Here is a 24,637-nt window from a genome sequence, read left to right as displayed (position 1 = left end):
TTATAGGAGTAACTCTCGGGCTGGTGCTGTGTCATCATGGGTAAAGCCACCACCTGCAGTACTGGCATCCTGTATGGGTGCTGGTTTGAGACCTGGCTGCTCCGCTTCCTCTCTAGCTCTCTATTATGGCCTGGGAGTGCAGTGGAGGATAGCTCAAGCACTTGGGCCCCTGCACCCATGTGGGAGACCTGGAAGCGACTCCTGGCTCCTGGATTCGGATTAGCTCAGCTCCAGCCATTGGGGCCAACTGGGGAGTGAACCAGCAGATGGAAAACCTCTCTCTCTCTCTCTCTCTGCCTCTCCTTCTCCCTCTGTGTAACTCTGCCTTTCCAATAAATAAAAAAAAAATCTTAAAAAAAAGAGAGGGAGAGAGAGAAAAAAGCTCTTTCTGAAGAGTTATCATTACAGGGTAGAACAGTAGTTTGAGAAGGTGATAGCACTGACAAAAGTCAGAGGAAGTGTGGTCCAGACACAGAAAACAAACAGCCTGAACAAAATGGGACAGAACTCAGCTTTATAAGGACATGAAAGTAGGCCAAGCTGTGGTAACTTTAAAGAAAAGTAAGCAGAGACCAGAGCAGGCAGGGATTGCCATGGTGAGAAATTTGGGTATTGCTATAATTGGAGTGAGAAGCCATTGAAGCTTTTAAGCAATGAGGCAGCGTGTGTTATTTTTAGGTTTTAAAAAGGTTACTTTGGATGTTCCTTCTAAAGACTATATTGGAGAAGACAACAGTGAAAGCAGGATTTTGGGAGGGGCAGTCTACAAACGGGATTTTGTTTTATAGCAGTCTAGAATGTTAAAAATGGTGGCATGGTCCAGGGTCGTAGAGGTGGTGATGTAATACCTTCAGCGCCTCCAAAATAAATCTGGAGATGAGATCAATAGGACATGAATTGAATATGAAAGTAAGAATCAGGGACTACTCAAGGAAATTAGATACTTTTCTGTTAGCTGTCTCTCGCTCTCTCTTCTTAACTAATAAAACCATTTCCTTAAGGGTGAATGACTAGGGAAAATACAATGGAATTTATATTGAATTTACCTATAATATGTCTGCAAAGTATACGAATGAAGATGTTGAACACACAGCTTGATATATGAGTAAGGAACCATGGACATATGCTGCAAAAGGAACCTGTGATCAAAAACCAAATTTTCTAAAAGTAAATTTGAAGGTGCTAATGTCGAGAGAATAAAAATTATGTGCCCTATCAATAAATGCTTCTGTGACATCAACATAATGAAAGTAAGTTGTGAAGTTGTGGCAGTTTATCCCATATTTGTGTTGCCAATGTCCCACACTCATCAAGACCCATATAGATTATGCATAGCTTTATAAGAAAGTTACATCTCTTTCCTGAGGTTCCTTAAAGAGGAAAAACCAAAATGTTAAATTTAAAAAAACACTGTGATAAGAAATATGGCAAAAGAAAAATGTTCAAATTTTAGCTGGTAAATATTTAGGGAAAACCCACTTGTTGTTTGTTTTGTTAGTTTTTGTTTTCTTTCAATGAGTTTTATCTTATCCCACAAAAAAAGCAAAAAAGGAAAAACAGAGTTAATTCAATCATCATTTGTTGAATGACTAAAAAGTACTAATTGTGTCTAACATATAGTTATAATTCTCTTATAAAATGTCATCATAATAGAAGTACTTATTGCTTTTAACAATTTCAAAATAATTTAAATACAATTTAATAACTGTAACCCCACTAGGTATTAATTTAATTCAAGACATTGATAAACATACTTTGAATGGAGAGGCATCAAGATTAGATAAAAGTAAGTGTACATGCACACACTTCCACCTTTCCTTTAGCACAAGAAATGCATTGATTCAAGACATGAAAAATATTACTAATTAGAATAAAAGAATAACCTGTCCCAAATTATCTTGTCTCCTGCAGAGATGAGAAGTATGTTTTTCCATGTCCATCTCATATTAAATTAGTTGCAAAAATGTTGTGGACAGTCTGAACCAAAAGAAGTAGGAAATTCCATTGTGAAGAAAACTCACATGTTACCCACCTGCTTAGTTTTTAAATATTTTTCATATGGATTATAGAATCAGATAGGAACAGATATCCTTTATTGACCTTAAAAGGCCATGCTGTTTATAGAGCACCTGAATTCCTTACCCCCCACCCCAGAAACCTAATATTGATCAGATGGTTTGTGTCCAACAACTATCATGTGCACAGACAGTGGATTTTGGAGAGTACACATGGGTCTTCATGAAACAAAGCCTTCAGAAACTCAATCCAGACACCACCAGGCAGGTGCTATTAAAGATATGCCCTCACATCCGTGACCTTTAGAATTCATCATTTCTTTTGCTAGGAGAAAATCAGGATACTAATTTTCAAAATATGAGATACTCTGGCCCAAACACTATAATACACTGTCTGAATGAAAAAAGAAAGAGAGAGAGAGAAAAGAAGAGGGGGAGCAGCAAGGCAAAGAGAAACAGGGGGAGAGAGAGAACATGAGAACATGACAAGAATGAGACATTGCTGTATTAAATCAGTATTTGAGAGAAAACATGAAATGAGCCGGTGCCGCCATAGCTCAATAGGCTAATCCTCCGCCTGCGGCGCCGGCACACCAGGTTGTAGTCCCGGTCGGGGCGCTGGATTCTGTCCCAGTTGCTCCTCTTCCAGTCCAGCTCTCTGCTGTGGCCTGGGAAGGCAGTGGAGGATGGCCCAAGTGCTTGGGCCCTGCACCTGCTTGGGAGACCAGGAGAAGAACCTGGCTCCTGCCTTCGGATCAGCGCGGTGCGCCGGCTGTAGCAGCCATTGGGGGGTGAACCAACGGAAAAAAGGAAGACCTTTCTCTCTGTCTCTCTCTCTCACTGTCCACTCTGCCTGTCAAAAAAAAAAAACAAAAACAAAAAAAAAAAAAACCTGAAAACATGAAATGTATCTGTTTGCTGACATATCTAATGCTGACTGGAGGTCAGGAACAACAAGCTATGCCCCAGGTCATAGCAAGTGGATGTGGGCATCAGGCATAGCACTCCTCATCTAGGATCTTCTAATAAGTTTAGAGATCATCCTACAGAGGATAAATTAGCTGCTAAAAGACTTGGCACTTGCATGTGGCAGTTGGTGTCATTTAGGCACTTCAGTGGTGGGACAGGACCCAGACGATTTGGGGGCAAGCGGATGACTTGGCATTGTGGAAACACGCAGCCTCAATGGATTCCAGTGTAAGAAATTACTGGGAGTTCCCAGAAAATCATGAAAATGATTAATTGCCATGTTCGAAACAAGTCACCTATATTCATGTCACTCTGAAGATGGATCAAAAAAAAAGTCTTGAACCTTAGAAAATAGTTCCATAAATTCAAGTAGACAGGATAAGAATGCTAAAAACAAGCAAGCAAGCAAGCAAACAAGAAATGCTAGAGCAGAAAAATGGATATATATTTTGGGGAGGAATTTAGCTGGCAGAATAAATTAATTTAATGATTATTGGATGAGGGGAAGAATGGTTAGCTGTTGCTCCAATTATATTCTCTCTGAGTTTCTAGTAAGGCTACATATACTAGAGGCCTTTACACTTCAGTGGGGTCTATATACTTGTTTTCTCACCAGTGGACTATGACAGAAGTAATTGTACCATCTTTGGAGGACAGAGCCTCATCTATGCCTTTTTTGCCGTTTTGCTGCCTGGAAACCATTGATGATGAGCCCCCTAAAGGATGACAGGACCATCCCATGCAAAGGACCTTGGTCCTCAACTCAGTGTGTAGAATAGAGTCAACTGCTAATGTTGATAAGAAACCTCAGCCTTGGATTACCATATCTTCTAAAAATAAACTTCTATTTTAATTTGGGGTTGGGAGTCATGGTGAATTGCATAATAAATTAATATACTGTAGTAGGGTTGTTTTAGATGTTTTAAGTGAGTGTTATGGCCTCCATGTTTGTGCCAAACCCCCAAATTCATGTGTAAAATTCTAACACTTGTCTATTAGCTGAGATATCTTAAAACTTAATTACAGGAAAGAATATGGATAATTAGCTCTTAAAAAAGATGAATGAGTGAACTCATATCATATTATGGAGGAAGTTCTGTAGACATTGGAAAATATGGGTCTGAAATCCAGAATATTGACCTAGTAAGCTAACAATAGCCCTTTCGCTTCTCAGAAAAGGGTGATAAGAATAGGTGAATTTACCCAGTAGGATGACAGAAGTTGAAATTAAGGTGAGGACCAAGAGGAGAACTTGAATATCACAGTATTTTAAAACATTTTTAAATTTGAGGAAGAGAGAGGGAAAGAGAGACAGAGAGACAGACAGTGCTCCCATCTGCTGAGTCACATCCCAATTGTACAAAATTGCCCAGGGCCTGAAGCCAAGAACTCAATCCAAGTCTCTGAAGTGAGTGGCAGGTACCCAACTACTTAGCCATCACTGCTGCATCCAGAGTATGTTATAACAGGAAGTGGGAATCAGGAGCAGATCCAAGTTTAAAACCCAGTATGGGATGTGAGTGTCTTTACTGCTAAGTTAAAATGTTCACCCTAAAATGTCACAATAGCAGAGACTACATGAAGAAAAAGGTAATCAGAAAATTAGATCAGCAGAAGGAAAACTAGGAGAGTCAGGTTATAGGAGATGTGAAGTTAAGTTTCAACTCCCTTGAATATGACTAAGTGAGGACTTAGAGTTGCTTTGCTGATGCAGAGTCTCAGCTGTACGGTCCTAACACAGAAAACAGACTATTCTGGCTACTAGGGAATCTTAAATCAGAATTTTTGGAACATAATCACTTGGAAACAAAAACAGGAAGAAAGGAAGGGGGGAAGGAACAGAGAGAGGAAGGAATGGAGAGAGGGCAGGAGGGATAGATGGAAAGGAAAGAACATAAAGAAAGAAAATCTTGTTGAAGTCTAAATATTATTTTATAAATGAGTTGTGTGCTAATTTATTTTATTTAAAAAGTCTTCCTTTTTTCTCTTTCTTCAAATAATGCCTTCGCAAGAATGTATAAACATACTGAAGAATCTTTCTCATGTCAGACATATGCTATTAATTTCCATGGACAAAGTTATATTACTGTGATGTTTCAAGGTCAAAATTTATATGAATATAAACTGAACATAAGAATAAAATTTCCTAAGCAGCCATAATTCAAGTATTTGTTGAGTTTGTTATGTAGCATTATATGTTCATAAGTTCATTCATAAAAAAGAATATATTCATCAAATATTTCTATCTCATGCTGTATGTCGATGGACTTTATATTACTATATCATCTAAAAAATGGGGATTTGTATTGTGATTACATTTTCCTGGTACTGGTAGATAATGGTTAGATATCTTTCACTAAGGATGTTGTTTCAAAACATGATTGTTTTATTATGAAATTGTGATTTAGAGGGGTCAGCTCTGTGGCACAATAGGTTAATTCTCTGCCTGCGGGGCCTGCATCCCATATGGGCTCCGGTTCTAGTCACGGCTGCTCCGCTTTCAATCCAGCTATCTGCTATGGCCTGGGAAAGCAGTAGAAGATGGCGCAAGTCCTTGGGCCCCTGCACCCACATGGGAGACCAGGAAGAAGCTCCTGGCTCCTGGCTTCGGATCGGCACACTTCTGGCTGTTGCAGTCATCTGGAGAGTGAACCAGCAGATGGAAGACCCCTCTCTCTCTGGCTCTGCCTCTCTCTGTAACTCTGTCTTTCAAATAAATTAAATAAATTTTTTAAACAATTATAATTTAGAATAAAGATTTTTGTAAAACACCCTGATTAATCCAGTAAAGTTCAGTATGAGTGCTAAATAATACATTTAATGAATAAATATTGATTTTGGTTACTATTCTATTTGTTCAAGTGAAGATAAATTTCCCCATAATGTATTCAGTTTGTGCTTAATCATTTTACTCATAGCACAAAGAAAAGTTCTAGGCTAGAGAGAGAGAACCTTTCCATCATTGCTTCCCAAATCTAAGGGAGATTTAGAAAACCAAACAATTGTTCCTGAAATTCTTATTTTCAACATAGATACTCTAAGTACACAAAGGGAGCTTGTTTTAATATTTTCATACACTTGAGATGGGCATTGTGGTACAGCAGGTTAGGCTGTTGTTTGATAGGTTGCATCATATATCAAGTGCCTGTTTTGAGTCCCGGTTACTCTGTGCTCCTGATTTAGCTTCCCGCTAACGTGCCTGAGAAGCAGCAGATGAAGTACAAGGGTTCCTGCCACCCACATGGGGGGCTCTAATGATATGTCTGGCTCCTGGGTTTTGCTTGGCCTAATTCCAGCTGCTGTAACAGTTGGGGAGTGAACCAGTGGATGACAGATCTCGATCTCTCCCTCTTTCTCTCTGCCTTTCAAATGAAGTAACTAATCTTGAAAAATATATTTCCATATACTTCATCTAATAAACTAATTTTCAAGTCAAAAATTATGTATAAAATGATATGAAGGGAAACTTAAGTGATGTTTAAAAATATGAATAAAGTTCTAATTCCTGAGAATGAATTTAAATGCTGTAAAAGCAGACATGTATTTCAGTTTGGAGTTCTAACAGATCCTGAAGATGACATCTCAGAACATGACTTCTCAAAAATATTAATTGACAGCAAAGTTGCCAATAGTCCAGAGTATGGCAGTATTTAATTAAAATAAAGAGGGAATAGCTGGCTTTTAGTCTGGTAGGTAAGACACCAGTTGGGACACCCACAACACATATCAGAGTGCCTGGGTTTGCATTCTTGCTCCTCTCTTTATTCCAATTGCCTTCTAATACACACCCTGAGAGGCAGCAGGTAAGCTGCTCAAGTGGTTTGGTCACTGCCACCCTCCTGGGAGAATTGGGTCAAGTTCTCAGCTCCCAGCTTTGATTTCCCTCAGTCTGGACCACTGAAGTGTTTGAGGAGTAGACCAGTGGAAGGGTACTTTCTGTCTGCTTGCCTGTCTGTCCTTTTTTTGTTTGTTTTTGTATATCTCTAAAATAAGAAAATAAATAGTTTTTTAAATAGAAGCAAACCGAAGAAGAGGGAGAAAAGATGGCAAAGAGAGAGGAAGGCATGACAGAAGAAAGGAAGGATTGATGAAGGAAGGGAGGTATGAGTTACAGACTAGAGATCAGTGACTCACACATGAGTAAACCTGCAAAACAGATTATTAAAATACACATTTTCAAAAAGTTATAATCAATGTGTCAGCATATATTTGCTAGGAAAAAGTCATAGAGTTATGAAATATAGGGGTAATGTTTGTGAATTACATCAAAAATAGAATACAGCAGCTTCTGGGAGACACAAGTGGGAACAATGATGAAACTGAGTTAATTTCTAGATTACTTGGGTGGATTTATGCAGGTTAATACCAAATACACAGAACCTTTGTTAACGGCTATGTGTCAACCTGGAAGATAATTTCTGTGGCAATATCTTGATTCCACTATTTATAATTTGTTTTCAATTACCGTGGTAAAGAATTTGATAGAATGTTCAGCAAATTTATAGATGCAAATTAGATAATACCTTGAATAATGGAAATATATAATAATCTTGACAAACAAGAATGCTACATCACAAACAAGGCAATTAAGAAAGTTAAGTATTAAATGGCAACTTTAGTTACAAAGTTCATGCACAGAAATGAAAATTAATGGCATTCTTATTTCAGTATTTTATGAGCCAATCATTTAGGAATTTTAGTAACATACAAGCCTTATCGAAACCAGAAATGACACAATTATTATGAGCCAAGTTAAATTTCATCCATGGAAATGTATTGTTTGTACTCAAAATGGATGAGTCTTACAGAGTTCTGCTTTGGTTAGATCATATTCAGAATATTCTATACCATTAAAGTCACTTCCCTTTGGGACACCTAAATTTAGATAAGTCCAAATGAAACAGAAAGGCTATTCCATGCAGGAAAAGGGAGACACACTACTGATTCCATATATATTAAAAGATAGTAGGGAATATTTTGACCTACTCAATGCATTTAAAATTTGCTACAGGAGTAGATCCTATGTTGAATATGCTTATCACACACAAACAATAATGATAATATAAAAGGAGATTTTTGAAGATGATGGCTATGCTTATGTCATAGAATATGATGATAGTTCTGTGGGGTATACTCATCTCTAATTTTATTAAGTTGCATATACTGAGTATATATGACAATTTGTATGTCACATTTTTCATGAATAAAGTGTTATAATACCCCTATGATTTTTTTTACTAAATTATAGGGTTATTCAATTACCTACATGTTTATTGCATTTTGGCAATTTAATAAATTAGCCTATTTTATCTAAGTTTACTAATTTATAGTTCAAAGGGTTTTCAATTATTGATCATGAACATAGACCCCCAAAGTAATAACATTAATAAATCAAATCTAACAATATATGAAAAGCATAATGCATCATGATTGAGTGGTGTTGATCCCAGAAACACAGGCCTGACTCAACATTCCAGAATCAATCATTGCAATGCAGCACATTAAAATATATTTATCAGTACATGTGAAAAATTCTTCCAACAAAATCCAATATATATTTGTTCATGATAACATTCACATGTACTTATAGTATTGATAACAACTCTTTGAAAATAAGTTCCTTAACCCTTAGAAAGAATATCTACAGAAAAGATCTGCATTAAATAATCTCCAGATACAAAGTAAGTCAAGTGTGTTACTATAGATGACATTAGCAATTTAAGTATGGAAATAAAATAATAAAATTAGCAATTTTAATAGTATCCAACACTGAACTACTTGGGAATAAATCTAAATACTGTCTTCCACAGTATAATAATAGCAATTGGGTAAACAATGGACTGTACGCTCAGCCAATGGTGGTCCTGTGAAATGGTGAATGACATAATAGCCATCTTTAAGTATACACCATGACATGCGCACAATGGTGAGATTGTCTAATGATGCATTTCTTTTTTTTTTTTTTTTTTTTTTTTTTTTTGACAGGCAGAGTGGACAGTGAGAGAGAGAGACAGAGAGAAAGGTCTTCCTTTGCCATTGGTTCACCCTCCAATGGCCGCCGCGGCGGGCGCGCTGCGGCCGGCGCACCGCGCTGATCCGATGGCAGGAGCCAGGAACCAGGTGCTTTTCCTGGTCTCCCATGGGGTGCAGGGCCCAAGCACCTGGGCCATCCTCCACTGCACTCCCTGGCCACAGCAGAGGGCTGGCCTGGAAGAGGGGCAACCGGGACAGAATCCGGCGCCCCGACAGGGACTAGAACCCGGTGTGCCGGCGCTGCTAGGCGGAGGATTAGCCTAGTGAGCCGCGGCGCCGGCCTAATGATGCATTTCTTAGAAAGCATTCCAACCACGAAGCAAATTGTGACTGTATACAGAAGATCCATGTCCAGACACTTATAAAACTGATGAAAAAGCCCTAAATAAATTAACAGCTATACTGTGTTCATTTATTTGAAGACCCAATGTTAAGATAAGAGTACTTCAAAGCTTTCATGGAGAATTGAAAATAAAATAAGTTTATTTTAATGCAAAAATTTTTAAATTAATGTCTTCTTTACAAATTTACATTTTATAAACTTTATTATGACCCTACAGATGCAGCTATTTCAAAATTTTTGTGAGGCCAGCATTGTAGTTCAGTGAGTTAAGCTGCTGCATACATTACATACTGAACTGCTGGTCCAAATCCTGGCTGCTCCGCTTCTGACCCAGCTCCCTGCAAATGCCTGGAAAAGCAGTGGAAGATGGCTCAAGTACTTGGGCCCCTGCCATTCATGTGGAAGACCTGGATGGAGTTGTGGCCATTTGAGAAGAAATTAGAAGATCTCTTCTCTTCTCTTCTCTTCTCTTCTCTTCTCTTCTCTTCTCTTCTCTCTTCTCTTCTCTCTTCTCTCTTCTCTCTTCTCTCTTCTCTCTTCTCTCTTCTCTCTCTCCCTCCTTCACTCTGCCTTTCAAAAAAATAAGTAAATAAATCTTTTAAAAAGTTTGCTTCAAAATAAACTTATTTGTTAATCTCATTTTCCATGAACTTGTATATATCCCATTTGTTCTAAGAATCAATCCAATTCAAATCACAGTTCAAGTAAACCATTTTGTATGCATTAACAAGCTGACTTTAAATTCCATATGAAAAGTCAAAGGAAATAGAAGAGGAAAAGCAATTCTGAAGAAAATGAATAAATATAGGCACTAATGTACACTTGTGGAACTGAATATCCAAGACCAGCCTAATCAGATCTGAAACAGCTGGCAGATGAGTAGTTCAAATCTAAATTATCCCCCTGTGTTCCACAAAATGGAAAATGGAATGGGGTCCCAGTGATGGAGGAAAATAGCAACACCCATCATTTATAGTATTTCTACATCATAAGAAATGTTACAGGAAATCCTTCAGGCAGAAGCAAAATAAGGTCAGGTAGAAACAGGAATCTTCCCACAGGAAGAAGAGCACCATAAACAGTAACTACACAGGGAAACACATGTTTTTCTTATTCTTCAATCTCGTTAAATATACTGACTGCCTAAACCAAAAATAAACTGTCTTGTGGGGGTTATAATATGGTATATAAAATGTGTGATGATAGTGGCACAAAATACCATAAGGGAGAAATAGAAGTAAATTATTATTATGATATATGTGAATTCACATAAAATAATTTGAAAGTAGAGATAGATGACAATAATCCTGAAACAACCATTAAAATAACAGAACAAATGCTTACAGCTTATAAGTCATGAAGGGTGATTTTTAAAATACAATGCGTACTCTGTGATTTCAGGTGTATAAAATCCCAAGAAATGCAAACTGTTGTTCAGTTAGCACTCTGCATCTGCAGGTTCAGTATCCACCAAACAGGGATTATAAATATCTATTTACAAATTGCATCATACTAAATGAACACATATAGATTTTTCCTTTTTTTTTTGTTTTTTTTTGTTTGTTTGTTTGTTTTGTTTTTTTTTTGGACAGGCAGAGTTAGACAGTGAGAGAGAGAAACAGAGAGAAAGGTCTTCCTTCCATTGGTTCACTCTTCAAATGGCCGCAATGGGCTGGCACTGCACTGATCTGAAGCCAGGAGCCACATGCCTCCTCCTGGTCTCCCATGCGGGTGCAGGGCCCAGGCACTTGGGCCATCCTCCACTGCCTTCCTGTGCCACAGCAGAGAGCTGGACTGGAAGAGGAGCAACCGGGACAGGATCCAGCGCCCCAACCGGGACTAGAACCCAGGGTGCCAGCGCCGCAGGTGGAAGATTAGTCAAGTGAGCCGCGGCGCCGGCCTCCTTGTAGTTATTCTATTAACAGTGTATTAAACAACAATTTACATGTCAATTCTATTGTATTATATAATTAATCTATAGATGTTTAAAATATACAAGAAGATGTGCATAAAAATTTATATACAAATACTATACCATTTCATAAAAGCAAATTGAACACCTCAGATTTTGGTATCCAAGGGGGTTCCTGGAAGAAATGGGCCATGGATACTGAGCCATGACTCTATAAAGAGAGACAGAAAACAGGTCATGGGTTATTTTGTAGGGAGGGAGGTTGAACTCGGGGAGACAGCTTGAAAGGAAGGCTTTTAATAAGCTTTTAGGGTAGTAGATGTGTTTACTGTCTTGACTATGGGTTGGTTTCATGGATATGTGAGAAAATAAATCAGAAGTCAAATCCTGGAGGAGTTTATCAATTCTAAGTATGATTTTTAATACAATAAAATGCAAAGGTTTTTAATACAGCAAAATACAAATGTGTATAATAAACCTCTACTGCTGGAAGCAAATGGCTCCCTTTGCAATTCTTCGAAGTAACACTTGCACTTCCGATTGCTGAGCAATAATCCATTTTGATGTATGCCTGAGGAACAGTTCAGGAGTTCTTTTGCAGGCTCACTAGAGCAAAGCTGTGTTTCCAGGCAATATTCTAACAAGACTTTTAAGAGCCTATTTATAGTCTGTTTCATTTGTAACTCAAACCACTCAGGAGAAATATAATGATTCAGCTACAGCCACCTGAAATTTACTTGGGACCAAAGTTCTGCCAGCCTATGTTTTTTGTTTGTTTAAAAGATTTATTTACTTATTTGAAGGGTTGAGTTACAGAAAACGGGAGAGAGCAAGATCTTCTATCTGCCAGTTTGAACCCGTGACCATATGGGATGCTGGTGCCACAATGGTAGCTTTACCTACTACACCCACAGCACTGGCCACTAGGCTGTGTTTTAAAGAAGAATTTGTGGTTGACTAAACGTAGGTAATAATGGATTATTGACTGATTTTCATAAAATTAAGATAAAAGGTCCCTAACAGAAACTGCCAAACAGATATGTATACTTCAAAAACCTAGAGAGAAGAAACTAAAAAAATTAAGCTCAGTAAAAGGTATATGGTCAGCTTTCCCAAAAAATATAGGTGATGCTATGGGGATGGGAGGACGTTGTGGGGTAATGGATTAAGCAGCCAACTGAGATGCCAGCATTTCATATGGGTGCCAGTTCCAGTTCTGGATGCTCCACTTCCAATCCGGCTCCCTGTCATATTATATGGCACACACACAACTTCTATCTATTAATTCTAGATAGTGCATTGTACGTACTTCTTACCTCTCTTTTCTGTATCTTGGGATTAGAAATCATGATATTTCAAATGAATAACTGGTCAAAAGTTGATAGAGAAAAAAATAAACAAAGGCCTGGAAAATGTTCACCTATAATGCACTAAACGTGCATAATGTATTCTTCTGCAACTGTTATCAAGTTAGATATGATCTAGCTGAATGCGGTCATTTGATATAAGAGTAAGCTGAGACATAGAAGTTTAGATCATATGTAAGAATCAGAATTTGTAGGAAATCTTGGAAAACATCACATTTTTTTTCAGTCAACCTTCCAGATGTGATTTGGAATCATCTTATAATTTAAGATAATCCAATACATACTCTTGATATATATTTATAGCTTTTAGGTAATTTCTTATTCATATTTCTAAACCTCACATTCCTATTTTTCAAAGATGTGTTTATGTATTTGAAAGGCAAAGTTTCAGAAGCAGAGATATACATACAAATGGCCGGGTGGGGAATAAATGACTACTCATTTCTATGGCTTAAAATTTAACCAAAGAAATAACAGCCTGCTGTTTCACATAACTTGTGTGGGATCACCAGTGCCCATCAGATCAGCAAGATTCCATTGTCTGCCTTCAGCATTGGTACATTCTACAGGTCTGAGAATCTCATGTAGCTTTGCCTTTTGTAACAAAAGGTACTTGTCCAGTGATTGGTGCTCAAGATAAACCCAGTGATTAACACCTGCAGTGTTTAAAACCGTAGAAAACTTTCCTCACTAGATTCCTCCCCCTCTCTTTCCTCTTTCCTCTTTTTCCTTCCTTCCTTCCTTCTTTCTTTCTTTCCTTCCTTCCTTCCTTCCTTCCTTCCTTCCTTCCTTCCTTCTATTCTTTCGTTCCCCCCCCCCTTTTTTTTTCATATTGCTTCTTGAAACTACACCTGGAAGCCATGGATTTTTGTCCCCTTTAAAAGAAGGAGCATCCCGAGACGATGTTTAATTCATGACTGCAGAGGTACAGGTACCCTGAACAGACAGTGTGTGTTTGTTAAATAACACTGTGAAACCCAGACATTTTCCTGTTTCGTCCTGTTTTGAAATTTTCAAAAATGATTTTTCCAGGCTTTGCCCATCCATTACTTTTAATAATGACTTTATTGGGATACCAATTATTTTCTTTGGGCCAGAGGAGAAGTGTTAAGCCATATTTCTCCTGTAATTTAAGAATGCTTTTTATGGATTGTAAGTGTGTTATTCTGTATATAGGATGGAATCCAAAAAGCTAGAGTGGAGAGTTGTAAATGCTAAGTCTTACAAGCTCAGAGCTTCTTCACCATTCGTTTCTTACAAAGAAGAAGCCAAACAGAATCAGGGAATCCACCATGTTGATTTCAATAGTCAGAGATTTCCGTTTAGTAATGTTTACATTCATATGACAAGAAATGCTTTGGCGAGTACAAACTTGTACCTAAGATACAACATGTGCTAACAACCTGTGTTTTAATTTCAAATTCTAGCTTAGTCTTACACCAGGAGGTTTAATAATCACTGTTCATTTCAATCATGTCTGCCAACCAGTGCACACATTCTCTTCCCACACTTGTTCACAAATGGTCAGGCATCTCAAGGAAGTTCTAACTCAACTGGTTGCAGGAGGGCTTTTGAGTCGATGGGGTTAATGTCGAAACAGTAGTATGGATTTGAGAATATGGAAAGCATTGTGCCAACCCCAAAGCGTTCCCAAGTCCATTCATGGATGTCTGCCAAAGCAGTAGGAGTTGGTTAAGCCATTTGTTTCATTTAAATGCTTATTGAATTCAGAGAACACAGCCCATAAGGTATTTTATGTAGAAGAATGTTTGCACTAGGGTAAATAAACAGTGAAAATCTGTTTTTTTGGTTTGTTTGTTTGTTTATCTGTTAAGAGAAGAGAGGAGAGGTGAGGTGAGAAGGGTAGGTAGAAGATAGGAGTGAGGGGAGTGGGAGGAGAGAAACACAGCAGGGGGAAAGATGGGAGGAAGAAGAGGGAAGGGATGCAGTAGAGGGAAAGAATAGCAAGGGGACAAGGGAAATAACGATGAAAGGAGAGAAAGTCAGATGAGATCTGTCAGTAAACAACGAAAATGCTCAGTCCACCACAACTGCCTGTGGCTCAATAAAAGCATTAGCTCAAGCATGACAGGCACCATAGCCATCCCCATTATAGAGAAACAAGACATGGTCCAGAGACTGGATTGTCCACTCTGCAGGTTTTGGCATTTCACAATTGCCTTCACTTGTGCTTCCCCAAGTTGCTCTCTTATTATTTCTTCTTCTTGGCAGGTTTAAAGATGGTAGGTGGGGCTGGTGCTGTGGCCTAACTGGTAAAGCTTCCACCTGCAGAGCCAGCATCACATTAGGGCACCAGTTCGAATCCCTGCTGCTCCACTTTTGATCCAGCTCTCTGCTATGGCCTGGGAAAGCAGTGGAAGATAACCCACGTCCTTGGGACCCTGCACCCATGTGGGAGACCTGGCAGAAGCTCCTGGTTCCTGGCTCTGGATGGGCTCAGCTCTGGATGTTGCAGCCATCTGGGGAGTGAACCACAGGATGGAAAACCTCTCTCTCTCTCTCTCTCTCTCTCTGCCTCTCTGTAACTCTGCCATTCAAATAAATTTAAAAAATCTTTAAAAATTTAAAAAAATAAAATAGTGGTGGTAGGTGTTTACGTCAGTCTGCCCAGGCTGCCATAATAAAATATCCGAGATAGTGCGGCTGAAACAATATAAATTTCTGTTCTCACAATTCTGGGGGGCTGGAAGTCCAAGGCCAAAGTTCCAGCAGGGATGGTTTCTCTGAGGGTCAATAAGGAAAGGTGTGGTTCCAGACCTCTCACCTTGCCTTGCAAATGGCCACCCTCTCGCTGTCCTTTGCTTTGTGTGTGCATCTATGGTGTCCCTTCCATTTCTCACAAGAACTCCACCATCAGGGATTAAGACATCACTGTAATGGTCTCGTTTTATTTTAATCCTCTCCCTAAACACCTTAACTCGAAATACTACTGCATCCTGAGCTATTATGGGTCGTGACTTTACATATCATTTTGGGAAGCAGACAAGGAATCTGACCAACTAGACAGAACATCTAACAACCCTTGCTCAGTCCCAATGTTTTAACCAATTAGAAGCTGACAAGTGGCTGTGAAGGTCAAGGAACACCTGGTTTTTATCTGGCAGCCATGGCATCTCCAAAGAGAGTATAGTGGAAGGAGAGTGCAGTGACTGGAAAGAGGTAGATATAGTCTTATAACCATAGCCTATTAGCTATGTGATTTCATACTTTTTAATTAACTTCTCTGAACCTCGGTTTCTCCTGGGTAAAATAAGACTGTTAATTGCTTATCTACAAAACAGAGCTGGTTGAGTCTATATCTTAAATGAAAGAACATAGTTGGTAATGAATGAAAATGCCCTGGAAAGCCTTTTCATACCACCAGGCTTTGATCAAACGGAGAGGATTATAATAGTCATCACTGTGCAGTTGATTTTAAGTGGGCACACTTTAAATGCTTAGAGTTTTAAATAGAGCCAAGTTTAGCCCAGTCATGACAGACGAAATTCTCTGGGCATATGGCTTTTTCCATGGGGCTTGATAATGAATCATTGGTTCAATATTCATTAGCATGTCTCTCTCTCTCTCTCTTTTTTTTTTTTTTTTTTTTTTTTTTGACAAGCAGAGTGGACAGTGAGAGAGACAGAGAGAAAGGTCTTCCTTTGCCGTTGGTTCACACTCCAATGGCCGCCGCGGCCGGCGTGCTGCGGCCGGCACACCGCGCTGATCCGAAAGCAGGAGCCAGGTGCTTCTCCTGGTCTCCCATGGGGTGCAGGGCCCAAGTACTTGAGCCATCCTCCACTGCACTCCCTGGCCACAGCAGAGAGCTGGCCTGGAAGAGGGGCAACCGGGACAGAATTTGGTGCCCCGACCGGGACTAGAACCCGGGACTAGAACCCGGTGTGCTGGTGCCGCAAGGCAGAGGATTAGCCTAGTGAGCCACGGCGCCGGCCTGCATGTCTCTTTAGATTAGCTTCTGTCAATCACAAGTCATGTGAGGATATATAATTCACAATAACACCAGCCTTTAGTTTTGCAAAACTAAACAGTGAAATAAACTTAATAGGATTATCGGAGTTGATTTTTTTTTTCCTTTACAGGAACCAAATAGAAGTCTAAAGCAGGAAGAATCTGCAGTGCTCATCTCTTTTTTCTTATCAGTGCTTCCAAATACTTTCATAACCCAAAGCCTCCATAGATTATCGGAAAGTTACCCTGATAATGGGACTCATAAGAATGTACACTTCTTAGAGTTGTGAGCATTTTAGAGAGGGCTACTCTTTAGGAGAAGAACCATCACAGTGATTAAATCAGTGCTGCAGAGATGTTAGAATTCTAGTCAGTATTGTGGACGATATGGGAGACAGAGCAGCAAGACACATTAGAAACATTCCTATCGGGCTAGGACTGCTTTGTTTTCAATAAAAGCCTTGACAATATTATCAATTTCTCTTTCTTTATTTCATTTTTATTCTTGCTGTTGACAAAGAAATTGTACCTATTTACCATGTATAATGTGTTGTTTGGAAATAGGTTTATATTTTTGAATGACTAAATTGAGCAAATTAACATATGTAATACTTCACATACATTCTCTTTTTCTTTTAAAACCTATTGTTAAAATTATAGTAAGCTATTACTTTATACCTGTTAGGATGGGTATCACTAAAAAGATGATACCAAGGTAAGTGTTGGTGAGGAAATGGAGAAAAGGGAATTTGACACATTGCTGGTGTGAGGTAAATTAGTATGGCATTAGGGGGGACACCAGAGATGCAAGCACAATCATATGGAGTTTCCTCCAAAAATTATAAAGGGAAGTAGCATGTGATTTAGCCATCCCACTACAGGGCATGCATTAAAGGAAATTCAGTTAGTATGTTGAAGAAATCTCTGCAATTATGTTCATTTCAGCAATACTCATAATAACTAAAATATGGAATCAATATAAAAGTTCCCCAACAAATGAGCCACTAAAGAAAATGTGGTACACACACACACACACACACAAATAGGCTCAACAGGATACTATTCTACCTTAAAAGAGAAGGAAATCCTGTAGATATAATAATATGAATAAACTTGGAGGATATCATGTTAAGTAAAATATGATCAAGTTCTTAAGATTTTTGAGATTAACTTCCCATCGTGAAAGTGAAAGGTAATGCTAATTTTTGCCCTTTAATTAAAACATTCACTTAAAGAAAAGCCTTGACTATATACCTCAGACTCCCTATATTATAGTTTCCATTCTTTTTAAAAAAGATTTATTTATTTATTTTGAAAGAGTTACAGAGAGAGATGGAGAGGGAGAAGACAATGGGGTGGGGGTTGTAGGAGAGAGTCTGCCATCCATTGGGTCACTTCCCAAATGGCTGCAATGGCTAGAGCTGAGCCAGGCCAAAGCCAGGAACCAGGAGCCAGGAACTTTTCCTGGGTCTCCCATGTGGGTAGCAGAGGCCCAGGGACTTGAGCCATCCTCTGCTGCTTTCCCAGGTGCATTGGCAGGAAGCTGGATCAGAAGTGGTGGTGCAGCAGAGACATAAACCAGCATCCATATGGGAAGCTGAAGTTACAGGTGATGTCTTTCCCTGCTATGCCACAGTACCAGCCCCTACTTTCCACTTTTTAAAATACTGACAGGAAACACTAGGTTCATGCTCTGTTCTACTAACTTGGGCAGAATAGATCCACTGAAAGTCTTTTGGTGGCCCTTGACTATAATTCGAAATTGGAGAAGAATGAGACTCAGATGGACAATAAGTGAGAGTTGCATTCTGATATTTCATACTGACAAGATGAGGAGATGGAAATCTCTGGGCACTCGGGAATCCTGGTGGGAGAGAGCCCTTGGACTAATACACTGGCGGCATTTCTGTTTGCGTCAATCAGTGCAGTGGTTCTCAAATGCAGTCCTCGTGCCACTGGCATCAGCAGCACCACGGAGCTTGCAGAGGTGCAGAGGTGATTCTTGTGCATGGCCCCAGGCGTGCAGGTTCAGTGATATGTTTTTTTTTTTTTTTTTTTTTTTTTTTTTTTTTTTTTTTACAGGCAGAGTGGACAGCGAGAGAGAGACAGAGAGAAAGGTCTTCCTTTTGCTGTTGGTTCACCCTCCAGTGGCCGCCACGGCTGGTGCACTTGCGGCCGGCACACCGCGCTGATCCAAAGGCAGGAGCCAGGTGTTTATCCTGGTCTCCCATGGGGTGCAGGGCCCAAGCACTTGGGCCATCCTCCACTGCACTCCCGGGCCATAGCAGAGAGCTGGTTTGGAAGAGGGGCAACCGGGACAGAATCCGGCGCCCCGACCAGGGCTAGAACCCGCTAGGCAGAGGATTAGCCTAGTGAGCTGCGGTGCCGGCCACAGCGATATGTGTTTAACAAGCCTTCCCGGTGATCCTGATTCACTCTGAAGTTTGAGAACCACTAAATTGGAGGACAAGCAGGAGAAGCATAGCAGTAATTCTTTGAATTGCCTTGGTGAGTAGGGACATGCCTTATTTCCATGTGTTATCCCGTGAGTCAGAGCAAGGAGTAACGGGCCAGAAGCCTTGACGTCATCCAAGTGATCTGTGGCCCTATGACATTCCTGTGCTCCATAGCTTCAGTCCCTTTCTCCTCCCCCACCTTCTCCTTGGCAAACTGCTGCCTTGAGAAGTAGTGTGAACTAGGGGAATACACCATCTAGACAGGAACGAAACCCGAGAACAAGTTAAAAGCCACCTCTTGCTATAAAGTCATTGTGTACTTGTGTCATTTCCTGCAGACTGACTTTCTTTTGGGGATAGGAACCAGGAAATCTGTGGGGCAGGTGCAGTAATAACAGATGTTATAAAGCTTGGGACAGCTCGCTGTTTCCTTTCCTTGTTAATTCAATAGTTTCTCCTCAACAGGAATCACCCCAGATCCTCACAGAGAAATGCCTTTTTCTGGTAAGGTGGTGGTTTTCTCCTAGGAACTATTCTTTCTTCCAGTGTTGGAGAAAACGTCATCTGTTGCCTATGGGCTTTCAGGGGCCATTGATTTTGTTTTGCTTTTGTTTCTATGTCTTATAAACTGACCCTCCCAGGTATTCTCTTGCCATCACCACCGTCAAACTTCGATTCCCTAGAAACAGAGTGTCTCTTGTCAAAACCATCTACTAACCAGCTGTGATTCCTTCCAATTGGCTGGAACACAATGAGATGAAAAAAATGGAAGCATTTTCTGGAATTTGTATTTTTAGAAGGCACAATAACTGTTAATATGCAATAAAAATATTTAAATGGGTGGGTATTTGGCCACCCATTTGCTTGAGATGCCTACATCCCCTAAAGAATACCTAGGTTTGAGTTCCTGTTTTCTGGCCCCACTCCACATTTCATCTTCTTGCTAATGCTCACCATTGGAGGGAGCAGGTACTGGCTCAAGTAGTTGTGTCTCTGCCATGAATGTGGAAGATCTGGTTGGGTTCTGGGCTCCTGATTTTGGCCTGAACCTGATCTGGCTGTTTTAGGCATTTGGGAGGAATAACTCAACATGATAGGAGATTTGTCTTCCTCTCTTTCTCTCTTTCTCAATACTACTACTACTACTACTACTACTACTACTACTAAAAGTTTATATGGAGCAGAAAAATGGAATCATTGTTAGGCATTGCTTCTTTGGCTGGTCTGCCTCTACTGCCTAATGGCTCTGTGAAACTTGGGCAATTTACTTTACCTCTTTTATTTGTAAGAAGAGTGTAATAGGTTTTGGCTCATAGAGTTGTTGGAAGTATTAAATTGTTAACTAATACAAAATTCTTATAAGACCATCTGGAATGTTTTAAGCACTCCATTTGTGGCTGCTATCATATTATTACTAATGTCATTGACCTAATATACCATAAGAAACAATATTCAGAAAAATGCATTCAATTACATCCACCACTTTATATTTATGAGCACAGGAAAGTAAGCCCATATAGAAAACAAGAAGCAAACCCATAATAGCCCTCATTGAGAAGCAAGAAGTCACTTTCCTATGCTCCCTAATTAAATCTCCTGTTAATTCAATTCTCAATCACATTTGCTCTGACTCTTCACCTGAATCCTGTGCTCCTAGAGAGCAGGTGCTATGCTTTCATGCCCTTGCACACACTAAAATACTAAGTAAAGCAACCTTCTTACTGTAGTCGATTTAATTTCCAGAAAGACATTTTTCAGTGAACCAGAAAGAATAATTTCACCTAAATCCTCCCTCGTCCTGGCACATTGAGGCTTTACTTTTTATTCCTCTGTTTCTCAGGGCACACCCCTGGTGCTATGAAAGGCACTTGCTGTCTACAAGGCTTACTTCTGTGTTATGATCTTCAAAGTGACTTTCAGGCTAAACAACCAGGTGATAAATGACTTGGAGGCCACATCTAGATGAGGGAGGCTCTGTGGGAAATAGCAAATGAGTCTCTGATATGGTTCTTCCTCCTCCTCCCCACACCCACCAGGATTAATGGACTACCAGACTTAAATATTAGAAAGAGATTTTTGAAACAGTGAAAGGAGCTGTTCCAGTGGGGCATGCTATGGGTGGGTGCAAAGGGAGAGCTCCAAGTGGGTGGCCATTGTCAGAAAAGACATCATGCAGCAGGTGGGAATCCAGCTGGGTATTCCACACTCAGGAGTCTGATTTACCCCCTTCTGCCTAATGAGCACAATTCACAGCACACAGCCCTGTGTTCCATGTGACCATGTTAACAAAGCACACTCTACCAGGAAAAATAATGCAGAAACATTTCTGTGATAATAACCAGTAGGAATACATGTATTACTAAACAGCATAACTAGTTCTGAATTAAATCCAGTAAGCACTAAGAGCTTTCCTGTTACCTGATTTGAACCAAACAAAGCAATTCCAATGCTGCCTAAGAGGAATTTCTCCCTAATGAAGAGTTATATTGTGGATACTAAATTTTTAAAATGTAGACGTTTGGGACCGGTGGGTTAATGCTCTGCCCTGAAGTGCTGGCATCACAAAAAGACACCGGTTCGAGACCCGGCTGCTCCACTTCCAATCCAGCTCTCTGCTATAGCCTGGGAAAGTAGTGGAAGATGGCCCAAGTCCTTGGGTCCCTGCACCTGCATGGGAGACCCGGGGGAAGCTCCTGGCTCCTGGCTTCGGATCGGTGCAGCTCCAGCCTTTGCGGCCATCTAAGGAGTGAACCAGCAGGTGGAAGACCTCTCTCTGTCCCTACCTCTCTCTGTAACTCTGTCTTTCAAAGAAATAAAATAAATCTTTAAAAAAATAAATAAAATGTAGACATTTTTGTTTTTCCTTAATGTTGTGAATTCTGTTAATCCAGGTATCCTATACTCTGGCACTTTACAAACGAAGCTCTGTATTATAAGCATATCATGAAAAACTTGAACTCCTGCTGGATATCGTTGAGTTCTTAAACCATTAACTTAAGATCTGGAAGAACCGGGACTCTCTCATTTTTATCATTCCCCCCACCAATATTTAACATACCAGACACTTAATAGAGGTAGAACAAGTAAATTAAATAAATTTTCACTTTAAATTTACTGTGGTGTATTCTATTATGTTCTGGTTTTTTTAAAACTAATTGGTCACATATTTTATCTTTGATTTGTTACTTATGGTAGTCCACCATCAATCATAAACGTTAACAAGGACATCTATTCACAACTAACTATATTTGATAGAAACAAATAAAGAAAGCCAGTCAAAACAATGATGACAATGATGAGGATAATGATGACTATGAGGAGGAAGAGGAGAATAATTCTTTTATTCTGTAGCTCAGCCTATAACTTGTAAAATGACTGACTATTTTGCCACCTGTATCCCCAGTGTCTCCAAGATCAGATGTGCTTTGGTTTCTTTGTTTATTTTAGATTGTATTTTTCTCCGTTTGCAGTCCTTAAGACCACCATTATATCTCTGTTATGGAGGTGTGAGTGTGTGTATCTGTTCTTTCTCAAATCCATTACTAGTGGTCCAAATCTAACTTCTCTTCAGATTCCTGCAGAGCTTAGCTTATAAAAAGTACTTTCATTTGGAACTCTCATCCACTCATGACTGAATTGGAATCTATAATGGTTAAGCCTGATAGATAAAATGCAAGACATCCAATTAAATTTGAATTTCAGATAAAGAGTGATTTTTTAATAGAACTATGTCCAGTGATATATGGGGCATGTTTTTAAAAATTCATTATTTATCTGAAATTCAAATATAGCTTGGAATTTCAGACGTCTTCTTTTGTCTTTCTTTTTTCATATAACTAGGATCCCTGCAAAGGTAAGAATCAGGAATCTATATTTTCAGCAGTTACAGAGCTAATGCTGTGAAAACCAGGTATTTTTCCCAAATTTTTCTTCTTTTTTATTTAATATTTAAGACTTAAAAAAGAGGTATGATAAAACATATGTATTTTTCAAAGTTGAGGAGTTATTTAAATACTATCTTGAACTTAGCAATAAGTCAAGGTAGGCATTATTGTTTTTTTTTTTTTTCCTGAAATGTCTGTTTCTAATGTTGTATTATTTCAATGTCACTTAAGGAGGTTATATTCATCAGTTTTTTAAATCCAAACATATCTCCATATTATTTATTGTTACATAAGATCCATAGCCATCCGGTTGCAGATATTTAAATGATTTTAAATCTTTAGCCAAGAAAATCAGACCAGAAAAAAAATTTAAAAAGATGCAAGGTGATCATTTCCACCAGCATAATAAAAGTGCTGCTACCTTTTATGTAGTGGAAGCATCATAATTCTGAAAATTCTATTTCAAGTATTTAGAATAATAAATAGTGCTTCCTTGAAAATTATTTTAAGGGGAGGAATAACAGGGAAGAACATGAAGACAAACATAGTTCTCAGGGAGGAATTGCTTAATCCCTACAGTTTGTTATCAGGAGTTGGGACTCAGTGTGTGGAAATGTCAGAGCACCACCATGAAATCCTAGAAAGATTCAGTAGGCGCAGAAAATCAAGATTGTATCTGAGCTGTTGCTGAGAACTTGGGGTCTGGGAAACACTGCACATTCCATCACAAATCCTGGAGCCCAGGTACCATGGGAACAGCTGATCCTCCACAAACATCTGTTGATGTGTGGAGAAGAGATGGGCCCTGACATGCTGGCTGGATATTATGAGTAAGGTGAAGGGTAACCTAGGGGACCGGGCCAACAGCATGGAGCTGCATAAATCCCAGCTGTGAATTCAAAAGGGGTGCCTGAGCTTGAATACGCTTTTGCCCCCAGCTAATGTGTGTACTGACCTCTGTCTAAAGATCTGGGAAATATGTCTAAGTAATTTGGTTCCCATAAACAGAATGTCTTCTTCAGGTGTTACATGAGGAAGAACCAAAAACAATTATTTCAAGTGATCCTTGGACCTTCAACCACCTGAAAGGGTAGTTTTTTGCTTGTTGGTTTTTCAGTTTTTGCTTTTAAAGATGTGGAGGACAATAAAATTTGATGTTTTAAAAGCCTAGGGTAGGGTTGGGGTTTCTGTACTGGGAAAAACTGACAGGAAGTTTACCTGGAAAAGATTCCACTAAATCGGACCACTCAGGCAAATTCTTCATTGGAAGGAAGGAAGGAAGGAAGGAAGGAAGGAAGGAAGGAAGGAAGGAGAGAGAGAGAGAGAAAGAAAGAGAGAGGAAGGGAGGAAGGAAAGAAGGAAAGAAAGGAAGGAAGAGAGAGAGAGAAAGGAAGGAAGGAAGAGAGAGAGAGAGAGAGAGAGAGAGGGAGGGAGGGAGGGAGGGAGGAAGAAAAGGTGGAACATAACTATTAAGTTCTTTTTGTATAATCCCTGGGTGGTTGCTTGAGGAAATGTGCTGCAATTTGTTTTATATGCCTGGTTTTGAATATCATGAGACATCCATTAAAAATAGATATATTTGTAGTATTTAAAACACATGCTTCTAAATTTATTTGGATCCTGAGTCAGTTTCAACCTGAAACCTATGTGGAGAAAATTTCATTTAAAATTGGCAAAACTTAGTGATGG

At 39.3% G+C, this 24,637-nt stretch overlaps 1 long non-coding RNA gene across 1 annotated transcript in view; it reads right to left on the bottom strand.

Moving 5' to 3' along the window:
- Positions 1-8,941: 8,941 nt before the first annotated feature.
- Positions 8,942-24,637, bottom strand: part of LOC127491137 (uncharacterized) — a 74,130-nt gene continuing 58,434 nt past the window's right edge. Inside the window, exon 3 of the long non-coding RNA XR_007919674.2 lies at positions 8,942-9,930. This is a non-coding gene — a long non-coding RNA (uncharacterized lncRNA). The remainder of the gene's footprint in view (positions 9,931-24,637) is intronic.

This window comes from Oryctolagus cuniculus, chromosome 11, assembly GCF_964237555.1.
Source record: "Oryctolagus cuniculus chromosome 11, mOryCun1.1, whole genome shotgun sequence".
NCBI classification, from domain to species: domain Eukaryota; kingdom Metazoa; phylum Chordata; class Mammalia; order Lagomorpha; family Leporidae; genus Oryctolagus; species Oryctolagus cuniculus.
Note: the sequence above shows the minus strand (reverse complement) of the source record. Positions and strands in the feature narration are given on the sequence as shown.